The sequence below is a fragment of the Rhinatrema bivittatum genome, chromosome 1 (genome assembly GCF_901001135.1).
Source record: "Rhinatrema bivittatum chromosome 1, aRhiBiv1.1, whole genome shotgun sequence".
In the NCBI taxonomy this organism is placed as follows: domain Eukaryota; kingdom Metazoa; phylum Chordata; class Amphibia; order Gymnophiona; family Rhinatrematidae; genus Rhinatrema; species Rhinatrema bivittatum.
Genome location: NC_042615.1, coordinates 650,565,343 through 650,589,288, shown reverse-complemented (window position 1 = coordinate 650,589,288; position 23,946 = coordinate 650,565,343). Strand labels below are relative to the sequence as shown.

The 23,946-nt window shown below is 44.7% G+C and overlaps 1 long non-coding RNA gene across 1 annotated transcript in view; it reads left to right on the top strand.

The window, feature by feature from the left end:
* The window catches only part of LOC115073985, a 146,482-nt gene extending 126,754 nt beyond the window's left edge, over positions 1-19,728 (top strand). Inside the window, exon 3 of the long non-coding RNA XR_003852167.1 lies at positions 18,931-19,728. This is a non-coding gene — a long non-coding RNA (uncharacterized LOC115073985). The remainder of the gene's footprint in view (positions 1-18,930) is intronic.
* Positions 19,729-23,946: the final 4,218 nt, after the last annotated feature.

Genomic DNA, 23,946 nt, shown 5'->3' with positions numbered 1-23,946 from the left:
AGTGTTGTGGATATTGTTGAAGGATGGGCCCGCGAGTGGCTTACTCACCTCCCTTGCCAGCCGAACCTGCTATGCCCTGCAACAGGAAGAGCACCGCCAAAACCTGCTGCCACCACTTCTTGCTTCTATGCATCTTGTGATGCCGCCAATGCTGCCGCTGTTGTTTATGGCCATGAGCCGCTGCTGATGCCATCTTTGCAGCTGAGCATCATTGCCAGTTTCAGTTCCTGTGCAGCCTGGAAAAGCTGCTGACATTCCACTTCGTGGCATGCTGCCTCCCTAGGCGCGTGCGCCTCTCCTCAGAATTTCAGGGTCCACAGTGGGAAAAGCTCTGCGGCCCTTCCTGATGACATCAACCTGCTTGCCCTACAAAAGGACTCTTCAGTCTACCCCTTGTTGCCTTTGCAAGGAGTTGTCTTGCTCTTGGAATCTCATTCCAGCTCTGCCTCCAGGATTCTTTGGTGTTCCAGCCTTCATGTTCTTCATTGGAGCTCCTCTATGTTCTTCATTCCATATTCCTGGTCTCTCAACGGTCCCTGTGTCTTCTGTTCCTGATGTCAAGTTCTCGCGAGTTCCTGATGTTCCAGCCTTCAACTCTTAATCCTGACTTCCAGGTATTCTCTCTTATCCACTCTTCCAGGTGTGTCAGCGTCATGGTCCACAACCAGTCCATGGGCTGTGTAGAGCATGCTGCAGCACAGGGCTCTATCAGCACTTGAATCTGAACCTGAACCTGAGTCTGAATCTTGAACCTGAACCTAAGTCTGATCCTGAACCTGTACCTGAGTGTTTGTTTAAGTTCCTAGGCTTCAGTGCCTTCGTCTAAGTTTCAAGTCTACTGAGCCAAGTCTTCTGTGCTGAGGCAAAGAGTACAGGCTGGAGGGAGAAGGCTTTGAGAAGGGTGCACTGTTGTGGATACTGCTGCAGGATGGGCCCATGAGTGGCTTACTCACCTCCCTTGTTGGTCAACACCGTTGCACTCCTCAGGAGGAGGAGCACACCGATGCCCAGCGCTGTCACTTCCTGCTTCTATGCAGCTTGTGATGCTGCCACCGCTGCTGCTGTTGTTCATGGTTGGAGCCACCGCTGAGGCCATCTTTGTGGCTGAGCATGCTGCCAGCTTTGGTTCCTGCATGGCCTGAAAAACCTGCCAACATTGCTCTTTGCTGCAGGCTACCTCCCTAGGCACATGCACACACCTCTCCTCAGAATTTAAAGGGCCCATGGCGGGAAATGCTCCATGGCCCTTCCCGATGATGTCAGCCTGCTTACCCCACAAAATGGTTTTTCGGTCTGTCCCTCAATGCCTTCACAAGGAGTTGTCCTGCTCCTGGAGTCTCGTTCCAGCTCTCCCTCCAGGAGTCTTTGGTGTTCCAGTCTTCGCTTCTTCAAGGCCTTCATGTTCTTCATTGGAGCTCCTCCATGGCATGCTCTTCATTCCTTGTTCCTGGCCTCTCGATGGTCCCTGTATCTTCTGTTCCTGATGTCAAGTCCTGGGACATTCCCAATGTTCCAGTCTTCCTCTCCTATTCCTGACTTCCGGGTTTTCTCTCTTGTCCACTCTTCCAGGCAAGTCAGCTTCGTGGTCCGCAACCAGCCCATGGGTTGTGTAGAATTCCTCATTGCACAAGGCCTGTCTTCTTTTCTGATCAAGTCTCCAGAAGTCCCTTGGTTTTAATTACCAAGGTCCTATCCTTGGTTCTGCGTTCCTGAGTTCTGAGACCCTGAATCCTGTTCCTGGTCTTCAGAGCACCTTGTCCAGCTTCCGTCCATGTCCAAGTCTCAAGTCTGGAACCTGCTTTACCTTTGGCATGGTCCACAACCAGCCCTTGGGTTGTGTAGGGCGTGCAGTGGTGCAGACTCTCCCAGAGTCTTCATCATGTTTCTAGTGCCAAGTCTTCATCATATTCCAAGCCCAGAGTCTGCTTCACATTAATTGTGGTCTGCAACCAGCCCACAGACTGTGAAGGGTGTGCTGTACGTGAACTTGAGTCTGAATCCTGAACCTGAACCTGATTCTGAGTCTGAATCCTGAACCTAAAGCTGAGTCTGAATATTGAACCTGAACCTGAGTCTGATCCTTAACCTGTACCTGAGTCTTCATTTAAGTTCCTAGTCTTCAGTGCTTTCATCTAAGTCCCAAGTATTCAGTGCTTTTGTCTAAGTTCCATGTCTTCTGTGCCAAGTCTTCGTGCCTTCTTCTAGTCCTTGTCTTCAGAGTCATCTTCCATCCTTGACCTCCATCTGTCCTGAAGCACTCACCATTCCCAAGCAGCAGGTCCGAAAGGGCTTTCAAGTGGTCAGAGGGCTATGCCAGAGACCAGAATTGAGTTGCTGGGTCTGACTCCTGTATGGACAGATTCAGAGGAGTGCTCCAAGTGTTCCAAATCTCTGAGTATTTCAAGTCTCCAAGTGTTTCCAAGCTTCGGTCCAACCCGTGCCCAGATGCACTTGCCTACCCACTGTGCGTACCTTGGAGCCTTGCCCTGGTATTGTGCTGTGGTCCAAGGGCTCAAGCTCTTCCGATGATTAGGACTCAACCTTGCTTGCAACAAGAAGGAAGTACAAAAGTGGCATTTTGAGACTCAGAGGTTAAAGGAAAGAATATGTACAGGCTGTTAAGGAAAAAGAAAAATTGCTTATTAAATATCTGTTTGTTATTCACTGTGGAAGGGCCAGGAGCAGGCCCATATAAAACAAACACAAATAACATTGAAAGGAAGGCAAACTTTAATTGATTTTCAGAAAAGTGTGTTCATGAGGAGCTAAGTAAACTTAAAGTAGATATGGCAATGGGGCCAGATGGGATACATCTGAGGGTACTAAGAGACTTAGAAAGGTTTTGGCAGCTCCACTGACTGACCTTTACAATGCTTCTTTAGAATCAGGAGTAGTCCCAGAAGACTGGAGATGGGCAGATGTGGTTCCTATTCATAAAAGTGTAAATAACGAGGAGGCTGGGAACTACAGGCCAGTTAGTCTGATCTCTGGGCAAATTATTGGAATCACTGCTAAAACAGATTCCAGTGGATTGCAAGATCTAAGGCAGCATGATTTTACCAAAGGTAGATCTTGTCAGATGAATCTAATCAATTTCTATCATTGGGTGACCAGAGAGTTGGATCAAAGGAGAGCGCTAGATGTAGTGTACTTGGATTTCAGTAAGGCCTTTGACTCTGTTCTGCATAGCAACTTATAAATAAATTGAATGCCCTTAGTATGGGCCCTAAAGTCAATGAGTGGGTTAGAAATGGTTGAGTGGGAGGCGACAAAGAGTAGTGGTAAATGGAGTTCACCTTGAGGAAAGAGATGTTACTAGCTGTGTGCCTCAGGATTCAGTTCTTGGATTAGTTCTTTTCAACATTTTTATGATTGACATTACAGAAAGATTGTTGGAAAGATTTGTCTGTTTGCCAAGGATACCAAAATCTGCAGCAGGTTGAAAAGCTAGGGATGTTTAGAAAATATGAGGAGGGATCTAGCAAAGTTCAAAGAGTCGTCTAGAGTCTGTTAATAAAGGTTTAATACTAACAAATGCAGAATTATGCATTTAGGATGCAAAAAAACAAGAGAGAGGTACAGTATTAGGGTTGAAATTCTAAGCAGGAAAGAGGAGTGGGATCTGGGGGCAGTTATGTCTGATGATCTTAAAGTGGTCAAACTGGTGGATAAAGCAACAGTAAAAGCCAAAGAGATGCTTGGCTATGTAGGAAGAGAAATGGTCAGTTGAAAAAGGGAGGTAATATTGCCCTGTGTAGGTCCTTGGTGTGACCTCATTTGAAATACTATATACAATTCTGGAGACCACACTTTCAAAAGGATACTAATAGGATGGAGTCGGTTCAGATGGTGGCTACTAAAATCATCAGTGGTCTTTGTGATAAAGCATATGGGGACAGACAAAGATATAAACATATATACCCTCAAGGAAAGGCAAGATAGGGGAGATGTAATAAAGATATTTAAATATCTCCAACGTTTCCATGCACAGGAAGCAAGCCTCTTTCAATGGAAAGGAGGCTCTAGGATGAAGGGTCATGGGAAGAGGGTGAAAGGAGATAGAATTGAGGATTGGTCAAAGGTTTTGCATTTAAGCTACAATCCCTTAAATGCAGAGTCATGCATTTAATATAGAAACATGGAAATGTAACAGCAGAAAAAGACCATATGGCCTATCGAGTCTGCACTTCTGCCCAAATAATTTAGCTTTACAATTTCCATCACTTCCTTAGAGATGTCCTATGTTTACCCCATGTTTTCTTGAATTCAAATACAGATTTTGTTTCCATTACCTCCAGTGTGAGGTTGTTCCATGCATCTACTACCCTCTTAAAGAAATATTTGCTAAGATTACTCTCTCTCTCTCTCTCTGTATGGGAATTGAGCTCTGCCCCTCTCTGCCCCTCTCTTTCCCTGTACTCTTCAGCTTTGCTCCTCTCTCTTTGTATTGCCCAATCCACTCTCTGCTAAGACAAATGGAAACTGAGATATGCCCCTCTGTCTGGCTGCACTTTCCAGCTCCACCCCTCTCTCTCTGAATAGTCAGGCAACTCTATCCTGACAGTACACCCGAGTTCTGCCTGCACTCTCTACTACCACACAACTCAATTATGCACCTCCTACACTTCACAGTATTTCCCAGTCCTTGGAGGGGCTTTTACTACTTCTCAATTATATTGTATCTATTGCTTTAAACTGAAACCCTTCATATTTGCCTTGCTCTCTAGTCTAAATACACCTGCCTTTCATCAACAACATTGAAATTCGTAAACCTAATGAGAATAGAAATTTTATTAGATGTAAACACCAAGAGTGTCAAGGAAAACATATCACACAACCACCATGATCCTATGAGAGATTAAATAATGGACCATCATAATAAGAACAACCGGTTCATTTAAAAACCTTCATTGATTTTTACATAATCATCATTCTAAATCCAGAATTTTTGAATTTTTTTCTTTTGCACGTAAAATGAAGCAAAATCACTTCTCTTTTCTTTCTTTCTTCATACATTAAAGTCAGAATTGAACTTGATGCCAAACTTTTAAGCTGAGATGAAGTGTTTTTGAAATTATGAAGAAACAATCAATTCCCTTGACCCAGACTTTAGTTTCAAAGCATGACCCATGTCGGGTTTTTAGGACTTTAATGTATGAAGAAAGAAAGAAAGAAAAGCAATTTTGACAAAAGGAAAAAAATAATAAAAGCTGGATTCAGACCGATGATTATGTAAAAATCAATGAAGGTTTTTAAATGAACTGGTAGTGCTTATTATGATGGTCCATTATTTAATCTCTAATGGAAACTTTATAACAGCTTTCCTGCAGCACTCAGCCCATAGTTTTGAGACCAGATTGAGTATGATGAGATGCAGATGTGATTTTCTTGGAATTCATTGAAAGATTAACTTCCATATGCTGTTATACATATGGAACAAATATAAGAGATAAAAAATAATGAAAAATGAGCAAGACAAAAACCAAAAAATTGTGTTATCTCTGCCAGTGAGAGAGGAAAAAACACAGGCATAAACAATGATCCTGAATTAAATCTGCTAGCACTTCTCAAAGCTATTAAGGTTATAAAATAATGTCAATCCTATCAAGAGGAGGGCTTGACATAAAGGTATGTTACATTGTACGTGAAGTTGTACAAACTACTGAAAAAAACAGCTCTGGTATCTGTGTAAAGCTGGGACTAACAGTTTGAAATGCTAGCAAGAACAAGTCACTTTTTCATCAACCAAATATAAATTGCGTAATCGGTTAACAATACTTTTCCAATCTGCATAGCATTTCAGATAGTTACACTGCATAAAAATAGGAACATAAGAAATGTCATACTGGGTAGACCAATGATTCATCTGGCCCAGCATCCAATCTCCAAAAATGGCTAAGCTTGAACAATGAAAAGATGTACCAAATAGATTCTAACACAGAGATCTATTCCCTGTTGTTCACTCCCAGCTCCCAGAAGTAAGAGACTGATTCTCAAAGCCTGATTGATTTATAATTAGCCAAAAAAGAGTGATATAATGATTCATATATAAATCAATATTTTATTCATACAAAAAAATAAAATAACAATAAAATATTAAAAAAATACAAAATATCATATAAAAGAACTATACCCACCCGATATCTATAAAACCACATACCACCATACATACAAACATTCACACACCATAAAACAAGTTCAAAAGAACTAAATATCTCTCAACATATTTCACTACACAGAGCTTCTTCAGGGGAGTCCACAATAATCTTAAATCAGAAATTGAGCTGGTATTCTTGTATATTTAATCTTGAAAGCATGAGACACTTCTATTTTCTATCAAAAAGATGCTGATCCATTTCCACAAAAAGGGAATGATTCACATATATATAACCATTTCTTCCAAATCTACACAAAAAAACATATAACAAAATTATTATACAAAAGACATACTACATTTAAAACAAAAAACAAAACAAACAGAGTACAATTGTGTTACATATATCCATATTAGCAATGAAACAGCGTCCTTCACATTTTCAAAAAGACATACATCTATACAAAAGAAATAATAATCAGAAAATCAATAATATACCAACAAAAACATATTTTTATACAGTTAGGAAAAGTTGAAACCCACCAAAGATCCAAAGACTTCAGAATGGAACAAATTTACTGCAGTGGGACTGCTGTTACGCTCATCCAAGCAGGTGACCATGAGCATCCAGTCACGGTATATATAGTATGAGGGAGCCATTCAGCAATCAACAATTCAAAAACATGACACCCAATCAATTCTGTCATTTAAAGCATCCAGGGCAATGGTTTTTAAATGAAAAATCCAGCATTGTTCGACTCATAACAACATCTTGTTGATATCTGCGCCATCTACTAATCAGTTGTTGAAGCACAAATAAATGGAGATTATCAACAGAATGTTGACACTGCTGCCAATGCTCCACAAGAGGAGCATTGGCAATGGAGTTACGAATTCTACTACAATGCTCCATAATTCATGTTTTAATCTTTCTAGTCATCTTTCCTACATACAAAAGATTACATGGACAACAAACAAAGTAGATAACCAAAGCTGAATCACATATCATCACCAATTTCAAAGAAAACGTTTTTCCAGAGACAGAGCTCAATGACAAAGTTAGCCTACAAACACCACAACTATTACAGGGAGAATGCCCGACTAATGATGTATCCAACACAGTTGGTAGTGGCATATCTGAATATACCAACATATCACGTAAATTCCTAGATTTACTAAAGGAGAACACAGGAGGATCTTTCAATCCAGAAAACCCCTGCACTAAGTGTCAATGTCTCTTGATAATGCCAATCAATATACAAATCAACAATGGAGGATTATGAAATTTGTGTGGAGTCAAAAGAAGGTCACGATTAATTAATTGAGCCCTCTTATAAGCCTGATGAAACAACGTTGGGAATAACCTCTCACCAAAAATCTCTTGTGGCGGTCCCCAGCATTTTTCTTGAAATCCTCCATCTTGGAGCAAGTTCTCCTTACTCGAAAAAACTGACTTATCGAAATATTCTCCCTGATAAATCTAGTGTGAAAGCTACTAAAATGCAAAAGGGTATTTTTGTCAGTGGCTTTTCTATAAAGTTCTGTAGTAAGGATACCCTCATTGAGATGTACTATCATGTCTAAAAAATAAATAATGATGCGTATGAATATTGTATGTAAATTTAAAATTGATATCAAATCGATTAAATTGGTCAAAAAAAACTATCAAAATCAAGACCCATTCCTGACCAGATGATAAAAATATTATCTATATAGCAACACCAAGCCCTAACAAACCTAAAAAAAGGAGAGGTATATACATCAAGTTCCTCAAAAACAGAAACATATAGATACGCAAGGTTGGGGGCTATAGTGGCCCCTATCGTGGTCCCATGTATTTGTTGAAAAAATTCATCTTTAAACAAAAAATAATTTTGAGTCAAGGCAATCGATGCCAATTGTACAAGAAAGTGGGTAGGGACTCTCTTGACATTTCTGATTTTCAATTAGAACCAAAAAATCCCTATAAAATACTGCTAATGGGGAAATAGGGTTTTTTGGTTCTAACCAAAAGGCACCAAAAATAGGTCTCCCTTGGGGGAGCTCCAATGATGTCATCTGGCAGATGCCCTCAGGCAAGTCAGAGTAGCAGCCAGATGATATCATTGGAGCAGGACTGGTGGGGAGACCAAGCACAAGCTCCACCAACCTGAAGAAGCGACACTGTGTGAGGAATGGGACAGGCAGGTCGTCCAAGTTCCATCAGTTGAAGAAAGAGACAGAGCGAAACTGGTGTAAAACACAAGCCCACCAGCCGGATAAAAGGCTCCTTGGGAGAAGCTGACTGGATAAGAGGAGGGAAGGAGGGGGCAGATTCAGCAGGGGAAGGGAGAATGGAGAAGGGGTGTGATCTACTCAGCTCCACATACTACTACTTCCCTAACCACACACAATGCCACCCTCACCCTAACCCACTCTTCCCTGCCAACCACATACAACCCTATCTTCTCCCAACTCTTCAGCCACACAAACCCTACTCTTTAGCAACATACCCCCTGCCAACCCCTAATAAACATCCCCTTGCCTCTTGTCACCATCTCCTAGCCATATACCCCACCACTCCCCAGCCACATATAACCACACTCACACAATCACCCCATTAGCCATATACAACCACCCTTTTTTTGTCTTTAATTTGCAGTAGGCTTATATATGATTCCTTTTATTATAAAACTGAATCAATCTCAAAATGCTCCTAGAAGTAATGTTAGCAGTGTTAAAACATCAATAAATACTTATTTTTAGTATTCTCCAACTACACCTAATTGACTGAAAAATAAGTACCTAAGGGGCCTATTTATTTTAAGTCTTCTCCCATTTTATATCTGTTGGAAAAATGGTTAGTAAATAGGGCCCTTAATTTACAATTTATAAACGCCTAGGATCAGGAGTCCTAGTTTTAACTGTGTTTAGACTTGTCCTCCAGAAACTTGTTCAAAACTTGTTTAAATCCTGTTATACTACCAGCCCTGAGCACAACTTCCAGCACCAAATTTCACAGCTTGAAGGTGCACTGATTGGAAAATGCTTCCTTAAATATATTTTAAGTTTTCTTGCTACCAGTTAGTTTCATGAAATGTCTCCTAATCCTAGTATTATCTGAAAAACTAAATAACCCTAGATTATTCTATTTTGATTTGTTTATGGGCTTTATATATGGTTAATTGTAAATAAACTGATTGGGGTAGATTTTTAAAAGGTGCTTGCGGGCGTACTTGTGCGCTCGCTACCTGGCATGCGCACATATACACCCAATTTAATAACTTGCGCGCGCAGGCACGCGCAAGTTATAAAATCAGGGGTCGGCGTGCGCAAGGAGGTGCACAATTGTGCACCTTGTGTGCGCCGAGCCGCGCTGCCTTCCCCATTCCCTTCCCTTCCCCCTAACCTGACCTTCCCACCCCTTCCCCTAACCTTTCCTCCCCCTAGCCCTATTCTAACCCCCCCAAAAAAGGTTTATTTTACCTTTTGTGCCTGCCTGCAGGCAGCCAACACACAATCCTTCGACACAGCGGCAATGGCCGCTGTGTCGGAGGCCTCTGGCTCTGCCCCCGCCCTTCCCCGCCCCCACCTCCGGACTGCCCCTTTAGTAAAGCCTCGGGACTTACACGCATCCCGGGACTTTATGTGCATCGCCGGCCCTTTTTAAAATCCGGCCCATTGTGTTTTAAGCTGGAATGTTATTGCATTTATGTGGGTAATCATAAACAACTATGAGCTGCTTGTAGCAGCAATTAATAGGTGTAAATATAAAGCCCATATTTCCTTGTTCCATACCACTTATGATTTTATAAATATCTATTATATGCCCCTTCAGTCTTCTTCAAGTTTCTGTCAAGCCTTTCTTTATAAGGGAGTCATTCCATACTTGCATTTATTATTTATTTATTTTTTGCCCTTCTTTGCACCTTTTCTAGTTCTGCTATAAATTTTTGAGATGACAAAACAAGAACTTCACTCAGTTACTCAAGTTATGGACGAACTATGGATTTATACAGAGGCATTATGATATCAATTTTATTTTCACTTCCTTTTCCTCAGAATTCCTAACATTCTATTTGTTTTTGTGACCATTGCTGCACACTGAGCTGAGAATTTCAATGTACTGTCTGCCGTGAGTCCAAGGTCCTTTTCCTGAGTGGCGTCTCCTAATGTGAAACCCAGCATTGGGTGCATATAGTTGGGATTGTTTTCCCTATGTGCAGGATTCTGCCCATGTCTGCTTTAAATTTCATCTGCCATTTAGCCGCACGGCGCCCCAGACTTTAAAGTAGGCACGTGCAGCAGGAATAAAATCTGTTTCATTTTAAAATTTGTTTCACGGCACCCTTATTTATTTCTTTAATTTTAAAACAAAAACAAAAATTCATTTTTTCATTTGATTCATTTTCGTTTGCCATTAAAATCAATGGGGGATGCATTCCAGGTAATTTTCAGCCTATATTGGGCTCCAGCCTAGGAGCTTTTTGATCAATTGTCTTAAAACTTGGAGGAATCAACAGAAGGGGAAAGAACTCCAAGGTACCTAGAAAGACTGAGGAGACTGGAAAGCAGCAGCAAAAAGTGGCACGAGTAGCCTACGACTCCTTAAAGGGGCAAATGGGTACCAGCATTGGCAGGATTTCACCAAGTCACCGTAAGAGGAGAAAAGAAGCAGAAAAAGTGGGAAGAACACCTCAAAGCTGCAAAAGAGGGCACCAGCAACAGTGCCATGAAGCCTTGATGGCATCTCAAGTGGCAAACTGGCACCTAAAGTGGCATTAGCATCCTAAGGCAGCATGAAGGGGGGAAAAAAGCAGAAAAGGTGGCAGTAAAATCGCTATGAAGAGAAGCCCAAACTTGCTGGAAATAAGCAAGGTTGGCAACACTGCGGGAGGGGAAGGGGACAGGCAGGTGAGGGTGGCAGGAAGAGGGAGGAAGACTAGGGATAAACAGAGAGGGCGGGGAGGGAGCAGTTGGCAGGGCAAGTGCAGGAGAGGGGGGGGAGAGAAGGGAGGGGAGCAGGGATTGGGAGCGAGAGCAAGGATAGTGTCACCTTTTTGGAAGCGGAAGTGGCAACCCAGTCATCCGGCAGCCAGGCAGCAGGGTGAGCTCATCTTTGCGCACACAAGTTCAGCACCAATAACGGGATGCTGTTCGCCAGGGTCCTCGAGAACTACAGCATGCTATTCGGGAACTGTTCGGCGAAGACGTCCAGGGCAGCCAAGGGACAGATCTGGCTCACCATTGCCCAGACCATATCCCAGTGGAATAAGGAGGACTGGAGAGCAGGTGGCTTACCACTACTGTGACATAAAGGCCCAGCTCAAGACCAAGATGGCGAGCCTTAACAAATATCTGTGACAGATGGGAGGAGGAGTCCCTTGCCCCATCTTCCTGACCCCCATGGAGCAGCGTTTGATTGAACGGCTGGCACCAGATGTATTTGAGTGGATGGTAGAAGCCCTGGACACCACACAAGTCAGGGACGGTAAGTTCACCACACCTGTAAATGTAAATTCTACTACAGAAGTCCATATATTTTGGCATAAAATGCTCACATGGAATGACTGATGCAAAGTGCACATCTGATGCCAAACATATACAGGCTGATGCAATATGCAATATGGCCATGTGAAAAATGGGTTCTCAAGATTAAGCGACCGCTTTACTAACGCACGCCCATTCACCTCTCTTGGGTGCGTGATGCAATATGCTAATGAGCTGCTGCATTAAAAAAGAAGTGCTAGGGGAAATTGTGTGTCCCTAGCACCTCTGCGACATCAGGCGCCCAGGAGACGTGACTGTGCATGGGTTAGGAAAATGGATGCTTCTAAAGTGAACATCTGTTTTCCGAACCTGACCACCATCAAGACTTTTTTTTCCCCATGTTGCTGCTTTCTGTGGTTCCTCCAACTTAATATTGTCATGATATTTTGCAAGATTACAGTATTTTCTAGGGATGTGAATCGTGTCCTCGATCGTCTTAACGATCGATTTCGGCTGGGAGGGGGAGGGAATCGTATTGTTGCCGTTTGGGGGGGTAAAATATCGTGAAAAATCGTTAAAAATCGTTAAAAATCGAAAAATCGAAAAATCGAAAAACCGGCACATTAAAACCCCCTAAAACCCACCCCCGACCCTTTAAATTAAATCCCCCACCCTCCCGAACCCCCCCCAAATAACTTAAATAACCTGCGGGTCCAGCGGCGGTCCGGAACGGCAGCGGTCCGGAACGGGCTCCTGCTCTGAATCTTGTCGTCTTCAGCCGGCGCCATTTTCCAAAATGGCGCCGAAAAATGGCGGCGGCCATAGACGAAAAAGATTGGACGGCAGGAGGTCCTTCCGGACCCCCGCTGGACTTTTGGCAAGTCTCGTGGGGGTCAGGAGGCCCCCCACAAGCTGGCCAAAAGTTCCTGGAGGTCCAGCGGGGGTCAGGGAGCGATTTCCCGCCGCGAATCGTTTTCGTACGGAAAATGGCGCCGGCAGGAGATCGACTGCAGGAGGTCGTTCAGCGAGGCGCCGGAACCCTCGCTGAATGACCTCATGCAGTCGATCTCCTGCCGGCGCCATTTTCCGTACGAAAACGATTCGCGGCGGGAAATCGCTCCCTGACCCCCGCTGGACCTCCAGGAACTTTTGGCCAGCTTGTGGGGGGCCTCCTGACCCCCACGAGACTTGCCAAAAGTCCAGCGGGGGTCCGGAAGGACCTCCTGCCGTCCAATCTTTTTCGTCTATGGCCGCCGCCATTTTTCGGCGCCATTTTGGAAAATGGCGCCGGCTGAAGACGACAAGATTCAGAGCAGGAGCCCGTTCCGGACCGCTGCCGTTCCGGACCGCCGCTGGACCCGCAGGTTATTTAAGTTATTTGGGGGGGGTTCGGGAGGGTGGGGGATTTAATTTAAAGGGTCGGGGGTGGGTTTTAGGGGGTTTTAGTGTGCCGGCTCACGATTCTAACGATTTATAACGATAAATCGTTAGAATCTGTATTGTATTGTGTTCCATAACGGTTTAAGACGATATTAAAATTATCGGACGATAATTTTAATCGTCCTAAAACGATTCACATCCCTAGTATTTTCTGCTTTTCTTTTCAACTTTTGGGGCTGCTCAAGAATTAACGCTAGTACTGGAGATGGCATTAATTTTTGAGGGTTAAAATAAGCGCATCAGGCACAAGTTTATTTTTTACATTAGAGATACTAGCTAATAGCCTCATCAACATGGCATTTATATGTGATGAGCACTATTAACAATGCATTGGTTTGGATGCACGTTTTGGACCCACTGATCCCCTTATTGCATCAGGGGTTATGGACGCTCATCCATTCTGCAACCTTACAATTGGAAACATGCAGCAGCGGCAGCTCCTCAAACTGCAACCTTGCATTTGGACGCTCAGACACAGTAGAGCAAGGAAGAGGAGGAGGAGGAACAGCTGCAGCAGCAGACACCAGAAGAGCACCTGCTGCTTCTACCCCTTGGCTCACCCCGCCAACTGGAGATAAACCTAACACTGTCCAGTCTGATGCCATGGGACCAAGGTGCCCAGTTCCCACATGCATCCAGCATGCCCATTTCCCAGCCAGATGCAACAGATACCCAGCCTAATCAGGCCACCAGCCTGGATATGCCAGTTAAATACCCTCAGTATCCAAATGCAGTACCAGCAGCAGCACAGGATCTGCCAGTCCATGAAATACTCGACCGCATCAAGAAGAGGCATGAGCTCCACCTACACCATATATGGGCAGAGCTGGTACGGTTGAGGAGGGCTCACATCAGGAACACTAATGCTGTGTAGGTGCACTAGCAGCCCTTATTTAGGGCCTTATTTTCTAAGGCTATTGCAGGCTTGCGCTAACAGCGCAAGCCTGCAATAGCTATCGAAGGTAGTGCATGCCTGCGCTACCTACATCGGGGCGGAGTCGGCCCCGGAAGAGGAGGAGTCGGGGCATCACCGGGGCTGACTCTTCGAGGACGGCGCGCATAGTGAAAAGGTAAGGGCCTTTTTGCTGCCTATTTCACGCCCAATAACTACACCTTCTATGGAGGTGCCATCGCTGCCGGCTAGCACAGGACCGCCCCCCCCATTTCAGCCCCACGCCCCTCATTACGCATTTTTCTAAAGTACTGCAGGCCTGCGATACTTTAGAATATGAGGCCCTTAGAGCCTTAGCACCATAGCAACCTCCATCAACAAATTGACAGTAGAAGGGCACCGGAAGGATCATCTGCATTCTGTTCCCAGCAGTCCCTGGAGAGGACTCCAGAGGTCAGAGCGAGTGATCCAGGCTTCGAACTCCACAACCCCAACTTCCAGAGGCCCTTTACCCCTTGCAGTAGAAGAGGACCGGAAGCATGCGCTAAAACTCAAATCTCTTAATCCAGAGAGAGCACCGAGAGCAACACGCTGGTGGCTGAAGAGGATCAGTAAGTATTGCTTTGGGAAATCTTAGGACTTAAAACGTTGGGGGAGAGGTGAAATAATGGAATATATTCTTTAGAGTTTGTTTGTGTCTGAGATAATAAGCAAGCCAGAGGGAGTTAGATCTAGTGTCTTCTTTCCCTCTTTCCCTCCACCCACCCCTAGTTCATCCTTTGATTTATAGGCAAGATGTTGATTGAGACATCCCTGCTGCAGTGTATATTTATGTTAAGTACATTCATGTTATGGTATATGTCCATGTTTTGATATAGGTGCTATGTGTCCACTAGCACATTCAAATATCAACTTGCCTTTGATAAAATTAAGCAAGTTTAAACCGATTACAAGGACATCTTGTACATCAAGAAATGTTGTCTATGCTATTTGGTGCCCGTGTGGGCTACTATATATTAGGGATGTGAATCGTTTTTCAACGATTAAAATTATCGTCCGATAATGTTTATATCGTCTTAAATCGTTATAGAACACGATACAATAGAAATTCTAACGATTTATCGTTAAAAATCGTTAAATCGTGTTAGTGCGCACTAACTCGAGTTAGTGCGCACTAACTCCCCGTTAGTGCGCACTAACTCGATTTAGTGCGCACTAACTGAAAATGATACAAATAAACACTTTCCAGGTCACTGAAGGTCAGTTAGGAATGAATATGTGTTCCTATTGGCTGGCTGCCCTCTTATCTATTGATGTTACCAAGGTTACCACTGAGGTGATGGTTGGGGGGATGGGAAATGGAACTGGAAACTAACGAACACCAACAGAAAATGAAACAAAGTGTTCACACTTCCCAGGTCAGTAAAGGTCACTTAGGAATGAATATGTATGTATGTATTCCTATTGGCTGGCTGTGCTCTTATCTATTGATGTTACCAATATGGTTGGGGGGATGTGAAATGGAAACAGTTGGAAGCTTGACAAAAAAAGTAATGTAATGATCAGCACTCACGTGACTAGAACTTGTTTGTTTATTATTTTTGTTAGCAGGCACCTGAAATGCTAGTGCATGTTGAATTTGCCAATCACTGTGCATTTTAGAAAGGTGGTCCTGGCTGGAACTGTACACAGTTCAAATATATGTAATTGATTGTTGGTAAGTGTATTTTTTAAGTAGCCACACTGGCACCAGTATGTTTACTTTTCCTCCTACTTAACTCACTAGCTCAGCTTTGTAAGAAGGGCTTCTCTGCTTGTGTGTTGTTTTTGTTTGGTGTGAGGAGAGCAGAAACATCAGATCTTTATTCAATCTACTACAGTCATCTCTTACAGTGCCCTATCCCTATTAATACCAGGAGTGTTGTGATCTTCCTGCACACAGTGCCCTAACCCTGATACCAGTCTGAGACAGCTCCCTCCCTGCATTACTAGTGAGAGGCTGGCTTCACAGACAGGGGGGAGCTGCCTGACCCTCACTCCTGACTTCCCCCATGTCCCAGCTAGTGAATGGTGTGTGGGTGAGGGGGGGGGGAGGATGGTGAAGTCTGAGACAGCTCCCTCCCTGCATTACTAGTGAGAGGCTGGCTTCACAGACAGGGGGGAGCTGCCTGACCCTCACTCCTGACTTCCCCCATGTCCCAGCTAGTGAATGGTGTGTGGGTGAGGGGGGGGGGGGGAGGATGGTGAAGTCTGAGACAGCTCCCTCCCTGCATTACTAGTGAGAGGCTGGCTTCACAGACAGGGGGGAGCTGCCTGACCCTCACTCCTGACTTCCCCCATGTCCCAGCTAGTGAATGGTGTGTGGGTGAGGGGGGGGGGGGAGGATGGTGAAGTCTGAGACAGCTCCCTCCCTGCATTACTAGTGAGAGGCTGGCTTCACAGACAGGGGGGAGCTGCCTGACCCTCACTCCTGACTTCCCTCATGTCCCAGCTAGTGAATGGTGTGTGGGTGAGGGGGGAGGGGGGGAGGATGGTGAAGTCTGAGACAGCTCCCTCCCTGCATTACTAGTGAGAGGCTGGCTTCACAGACAGGGGGAGCTGCCTGACCCTCACTCCTGACTTCCCCCATGTCCCAGCTAGTGAATGGTGTGTGGGTGAGGGGGGGGGGGGTGGATGGTGAAGTCTGAGACAGCTCCCTCCCTGCATTACTAGTGAGAGGCTGGCTTCACAGACAGGGGGGAGCTGCCTGACCCTCACTCCTGACTTCCCCCATGTCCCAGCTAGTGAATGGTGTGTGGGTGAGGGGGGGGGGGGAGGATGGTGAAGTCTGAGACAGCTCCCTCCCTGCATTACTAGTGAGAGGCTGGCTTCACAGACAGGGGGGAGCTGCCTGACCCTCACTCCTGACTTCCCCCATGTCCCAGCTAGTGAATGGTGTGTGGGTGAGGGGGGGGGGGGGAGGATGGTGAAGTCTGAGACAGCTCCCTCCCTGCATTACTAGTGAGAGGCTGGCTTCACAGACAGGGGGGAGCTGCCTGACCCTCACTCCTGACTTCCCCCATGTCCCAGCTAGTGAATGGTGTGTGGGTGAGGGGGGGGGGGGGAGGATGGTGAAGTCTGAGACAGCTCCCTCCCTGCATTACTAGTGAGAGGCTGGCTTCACAGACAGGGGGGAGCTGCCTGACCCTCACTCCTGACTTCCCCCATGTCCCAGCTAGTGAATGGTGTGTGGGTGAGGGGGGGGGGGGGATGGTGAAGTCTGAGACAGCTCCCTCCCTGCATTACTAGTGAGAGGCTGGCTTCACAGACAGGGGGGAGCTGCCTGACCCTCACTCCTGACTTCCCCCATGTCCCAGCTAGTGAATGGTGTGTGGGTGAGGGGGTGGGGGAGGATGGTGAAGTCTGAGACAGCTCCCTCCCTGCATTACTAGTGAGAGGCTGGCTTCACAGACAGGGGGGAGCTGCCTGTCCCTCACTCCTGACTTCCCCCATGTCCCAGCTAGTGAATGGTGTGTGGGTGAGGGGGGGGGGTGGATGGTGAAGTCTGAGACAGCTCCCTCCCTGCATTACTAGTGAGAGGCTGGCTTCACAGACAGGGGGGAGCTGCCTGACCCTCACTCCTGACTTCCCCCATGTCCCAGCTAGTGTATGGTGTGTGGGTAAGGGGGGGGGGGAGGATGGTGAAGTCTGAGACAGCTCCCTCCCTGCATTACTAGTGAGAGGCTGGCTTCACAGACAGGGGGGAGCTGCCTGACCCTCACTCCTCCGGGGTATTGTGATCTTCCTGCACACAGTGCCCTATCCCTGATACCAGGGGTGTTGTGATCTTCCTGCATGCAGTGCCCTATCCCTATTAATACCAGGAGTGTTGTGATCTTCCTGCATGCAGTGCCCTATCCCTGATATCGGGATGTGTGCAAGAAGATCACAACACCCCCGGTATCAGGAATAGGGCACTGTGTGCAGGAAGATCACAACACCCCCAGTATCAGGAATAGGGCACTGTGTGCAGGAAGATCACAACACCCCTGGTATTAGGGATAGGGCACTGTGTGCAGGAAGATCACAACACTCCTGGTATTAATAGGGATAGGGCACTGTGTGCAGGAAGATCACAATACCCCTGGTATCAGGGTTAGGGCACAAGTTCTAGTCACATTGACTGATCACATTACTTGTTTTGTCAAGCTACCAACTGTTTCCATTTCCCATCCCCCATATACTGTCAGTAGGAAACTTGGTAACATGAATAAATAAGAGGGCAGCCAATAGGAATACATATTCATTCCTAAACTGACCTTAACTGACCTGAAAAGTGTCAAATTGTATCATTTTCAGTTAGTGCGCACTAACTCCCAGTTAGTGCGCACTAACTCCCGTTAGTGCGCACTAACTCGAGTTAGTGCGCACTAATCGGAAAAAATGATTTTTAACGATTTTTTAACTCAAAAATCGTGCCTAAGACGATTTTCTTGCCCTGCCACACGATTTCTATCGTTAAGACGATATGGAAAACGATTCACATCCCTACTATATATTGGTAAGACGACTAGGCTATTGAAGACATGTTTAATTGAACACAAAAGCACATTGAAACGTAATAAGTTAGAGGCACCATTAGTGCAACATTATGTTGATCTAGCTCATCCCTTTGATAGTCTCCGATGTACTGTTTTGGAGATCGTGGAGCAGGATGAACGGGGAGGGGATTTAAATTTATGTTTGTTGCAACACGAGCAGAAATGGATCTTCAAATTGGCCACAGTTACCCCAGCGGGGCTAAACAAAGAAGTGGATTGGTCCGTATACCTGTAGGGTGATGCTGATAGGTCATTTTACCATCCGTGATTAACTTATATAGAGTGGGCTTCCGCCGGTAGTGGAAAGGAAGCGTCTGAGCACCATCTTTTGACTTGTGGAACACGCTGTAAGAAGTCAAGTTAAGTTGGAATGTAAGTCCCGTTGCACAGCCTGTATGTTTAAAATGAATGTTTCAAGTAAAAAAGAGGAGTTTAAAGCTGTTTTCTTGTTATAGGTACTCTGTTGTATGCCCCTGAAGCAAGCACGAGGGTCGCGCCGAAACATTGCCAATGTTGGGCGGGCAATAAATAATTGAACACCAGTAAGGAAGGCGAACACAGCAAAAGAGAGGAGTAAAGATAAGTTACATTAATGGTGTTAAGAGTGACATTATAGAGTAATGAAGGTGTTTGTGATTAATAAGAGAAGAGCATTTTTATGGGTATTTTTAATGGGAGTTTAATTGGAGGTTTTTGCACAAAAAAATAAAAAAGAATAACAGCAAAAAGAGCACATGGGAATTGGTAAATGACTTGATAAGTAAGTGCTAAAACAAGAGAGGGGTTGTAGCCCTATGAGGGCAAGAGCCCATGAGACTGGAGCACCAAATATTCTGATACCATTTCCTGTGGCTTTTTTAAGGTTTTGTAATGACACATGAATATTGACATTCTGCAATTTGCAGTTTTCCCTCAACATATTTCCTGTTTTTGGTATAATAATTTGAGGGGGTGAGCCGTTGTTTTTTGTAGTTTGATATAGGTTTGACATGTTTTAGTATATTGTATAATTAAGGCTGATTTTGTGTATAATTTTGTATAATTTTGATATAGTTATGAGTGATTCCTTCAGTTTTGATATTGCCATTTGTAACATTGCATGTACATGTCTCCACTAAATGTGCTGATCATTTCATTTACAATATCATGTGCTGTTTGATATCTTATCTTTGTAGAATTCAATTACCAAAGATGTTTATTTGCTTTGAATCTGGTGACTACAGTTGTTGAATAAAGTGTTCACATGCTTTGAAAATTCACTCTTGGGTTTTGTCTTTTCATTGTGTGGTTTTTGTCTTAAGGATTCACTAGATAAAAGGTTTGGGACACATATGACCTTGCAGGCAAGAGTGCCATTGGCCATTCCAACTAGGCACTTTTCTCACATGCAAGACCATATGGCCTGGATCCTAAAACTTAAAGCTCATTGTATGCTACTAAGGAAGGCAGGAAGAGCCATAAAGGAAACTCCTTATTGTAGAGCTTCATAAGTGGCTCCTGTTGCCTTTTCCAGAGAGCATTCTCTTAGCTAACTCTTGGGTCCATGGGCATGTATGTGCCACTATCTAGCTAGTGGTCACCTAGATAAGAGATTGATCAGCCTTAGCTAACAGGTATGTTCAGATCACCAAGTGAAGGCAGTGCAGGGTTGGGAGCCAATCTGATGAATTCTGCATGGTCCCAAGCAACAGCAGACCTCATCACTGTCTGCTCTTGGCAAGTGGGGAATCCCAATCCTTTACATCTCTGTGACTCATCCACAATGGTCAAACAGCTGCTGATACGGTCTTCTAGCAGGTTGCAAGTAGACAGAGGTGCATAAACATTAGGCTGGCTACTGGACAAGTGATGTGGCTCCAGTTAGCAGCAGAATCTGTCCCCTCTAATCAGCAGTATTAAAGTGCCACCTAATCTATGCACCTAAAATGCATGCAATGACATAAGATCAAATCTCATTAGGCCTACCCTGCCAGTCTGTACATATGGCAAAGTAAGCTTAAAGTGATGCTGTCCTGTGTGGCAGGCTCACAATCCAGTTACCAGGATATCTTCAACAGATAAATGCATAAGTTGGCCTCTGTCTAGAAAAATTATTACATAAAATAGGTTTTCTAGCAGGCTTCCTGCCACCACCCCCAGGTCTCATCAACCCGCTGGCCCAGACACCTCCCCTAACTCATTAATCAGATGAACCTGAAAGTTCCAAGCACGAAGGCGTAATTTGCCCTCCCCTTTCCTCCATCCCAGCATCCCCAAAATCCATTAACTTCATCAAATTCTCCCCTCCCCAAATACCACAGCCTCCCCAGCAGCTGAAGCTCTTCCAACCAGGCACCCCTCCCCCCAATACTAACACAAACGGCTCACTCCAGCTCCTGGGTAGAAGAGCCTCAGGTGTTGGGACTGGGAGGTGTACACTACAGGCAGATATCTATTCATCCAGTAAAGTGGCACCGCATATCTGAGCTCCGATGCTGCCAATTTTTATACAACCCCCCCCCCCCCGACTGAATGAATAAATAATGTCAGGCCAAGGTGGAATGTTTGGTAATGATGTGTGAGGCCATTTTCTCTCCTCCTACATATTAGCATAACTGTTGCATCCATCATAAAAAGTGGAAGCACAGGATTGCTTGTGTCCAAAGACAGTGTGTGCTAATTGAGTGCACACACAGTGCATGCTCTGGTATACGCATTGTAGTGGTAAGGAAGAGAACATTGAGGGCAAGATCACTTCCAGACACAGATATAGACAGAGGCTAACACAGCACATCACTAGCCCAGACACACACATCGGTTAGAATATTGTTGTTTACAGACTATCTCCATCACTTTGGTTATCTACTGAGGCCCAATTTTGCTGTTTCTGGCCTGTTCATCATCTACCATCAATAATGTCTGTGCCAAGCTTGTCCCTATCTACTAATGAGGTAGTCAGAGTAAGTACTTCTCACAGAAGTTTGTCTACATCTGGCAGTCTGACAGGCATCTGTCAGAAGCATATATGTTCACTGATTTGTCCTATATGTTCACTGATTTGTCCTTGTTACTGACATGGGCCCCTTAAGGCCTGAAGTGTCCCTAAATGCTGGTCTTTCTATATTACAACACTGAAAGTGCAGAAGACATCATGCCTACCACAGGATACCTCTGGGAGCTGTTAGCCTATACAATTTACACAATGGAAGGATTCTGAAAGAGGGTTGTTGTTGGCTCGTGAGGTCATCAGCTGCCAAAGCCTTCTCTAGCCTTAATGCTATGCACAGAGCTTATGACTGAGAGTCTATCAGCACATCTGCCTTGGTCTACGTATTCACTAAGTCCAAAATGCTCAAAATGCACAGGACACCCATCCTATAGGACAGCAACTATGCTATGTTGGCCACAAGTCATGACAGCCATACAGACAAGCAAGGGTCTCAAACCTGAAAAGAACTGAAAGGTCGCAATTCAGTTTGGAAATGTACCATTCTGCTTTGTGCCATCATAAAATAAACTGACCTATCCATTTCAGAGGTGAATTTCCACAACATGTGAAGGAATGACACCATCCTATTTCCAATCCAGCTTTCAGATAATCAGACCAGCCTCATTGTCTAGCCTCCCCGAGCAATTAACTTAACCAACATGACAGGCCAAGGGCCAAGGCCCTCACCATCTGTATATGAACGTTAACTGCTTATCTAGGTATAGCAGGACCCAGCAGTACATGATGGTGTGCAGCCCCTATGAGATATGCTATCTGTGAGAAGTTTAGGATTGCCACAATATTGGACATGTGCTTACCAAAAGGCTATAAGTGAAGGCCTGCTAGGTGAGCACTCAGATGTCAGCTCTACCTCAGAAGTAGCTGAGGCAGTGTTGATACCATGTTCCACTATGCTTCTGATGTACATGTGGATATATTCAGATGCACATGAATGTCAGCTAGGGAATCAGGTTGTAACATGTCAAGTCTTTGCTTGAAGATTACAAGTGTCAACTCACAGCTTCAGGCTGTGCCTTTAAGCAATTGAGCTACTTGTGCTTTCTCAGACGTCTAGAGCACTTGGCGCCATGTCCTAGGCCCTGTATGAGTTCCATTATATCTATGTGACTATCTCGTCAACATGTAAGGGCAGGACAGGGTCCAAGGAATCACTGAGGCAAGCAAGAAAGTACAAGCAAGGGCAAGCAATGTACACTGTGATGGCAGTCCTACACAAAGGCTATGGCAAGACGTGACTCTTTTGGACTGACAATCTGATTACATTAGGCCAGCCATATCTCTTTGGTATCAGGTTTATTTATTTATTTATTTAAAGGCTTTTATATACCGGAGTTCATGTACTAGTACATACCACTTCGGTTTACACAGAACCAATATTGGAAAATTACATCAAACAAGTGGGTATAAAATAACAAGGCTAACTTCAACTTTGGCTACTACTGTCTATTGTACCTATTGATCCATTATCACGAAGTAACCTAACTCCGCTTAAGTGTTTTCTGTTATACACTGACTCAGCAGAGGACTTGTGAGGAAAAGAAAGGCAGAGAAGGGACCAGCTAGTAGCACTCTGCTGGGCAGTCTTCCATGGAAGGGGAAGAAATAGATGAGAACTAACAGGCAAATTAGCATTGATTGACGCTTTGCCGATGCTGGCTGCCAGTCCGTGTGGTCTCCCCAACTTCTGCGGGGGGACACAGGGGATCCTTGGCTAGATCTGTAATGATGTAATGATGTCTGCTGGGATCCCATGCCATAGAGCCAGATAATGTAATGTACAGCAAAGCAGCACTATCTCAGCAACTCTGGGTGGGACATACATTAAAGCTCCTCCCATTTTGTCCAAAGAGTGAAATCTACTTTTGAGAACTCTAAAGGTGCATTCTATGACACAGCGGGTAGAACATAAGGCCTCATTATACTTCATTGTACTTCATCTCTGCTGGCATGTTGGGTCTAGTGATGGACAAGAGAAGCCAGGTCCTGCAACCATATCCCAAATCTCCTATGGCAAAGAGAGAATGGCTATATCATTCACACCACCATGACTTTGTGCTATTGCTGCCAAACCATAGCTTGACATGAGCCTTAAAAGGCTCTTTCCAGACCCAAGGTCCATGCCATCTTTTACAGTGATACTATATGAAGGCAATAGCCCTTGCTTAAGCTGGGTCAGATCTTCCTAAATGGAAAACTGCATGTGAAGTTCCTACACAATGTGTCCATGTCACTCATAACTAAGCTATCTTGTTTCTATCACTCCTCTACCACAGAAACTGTACATCACAGCTTCTACACATGTCATTGCAGAAAGACATCAACCTGGTGGTATGATTGTGCATATCCCTTGCTGTTCTGCAGAGATACACATTTGTTGGACATGACACAAAGACTATGATAAACATAATTGTAACACTTTGAACATTGAATTTTACCCGTGAACAGTACCTTACTGGTACAATTGGTCATGACCTACTCCACT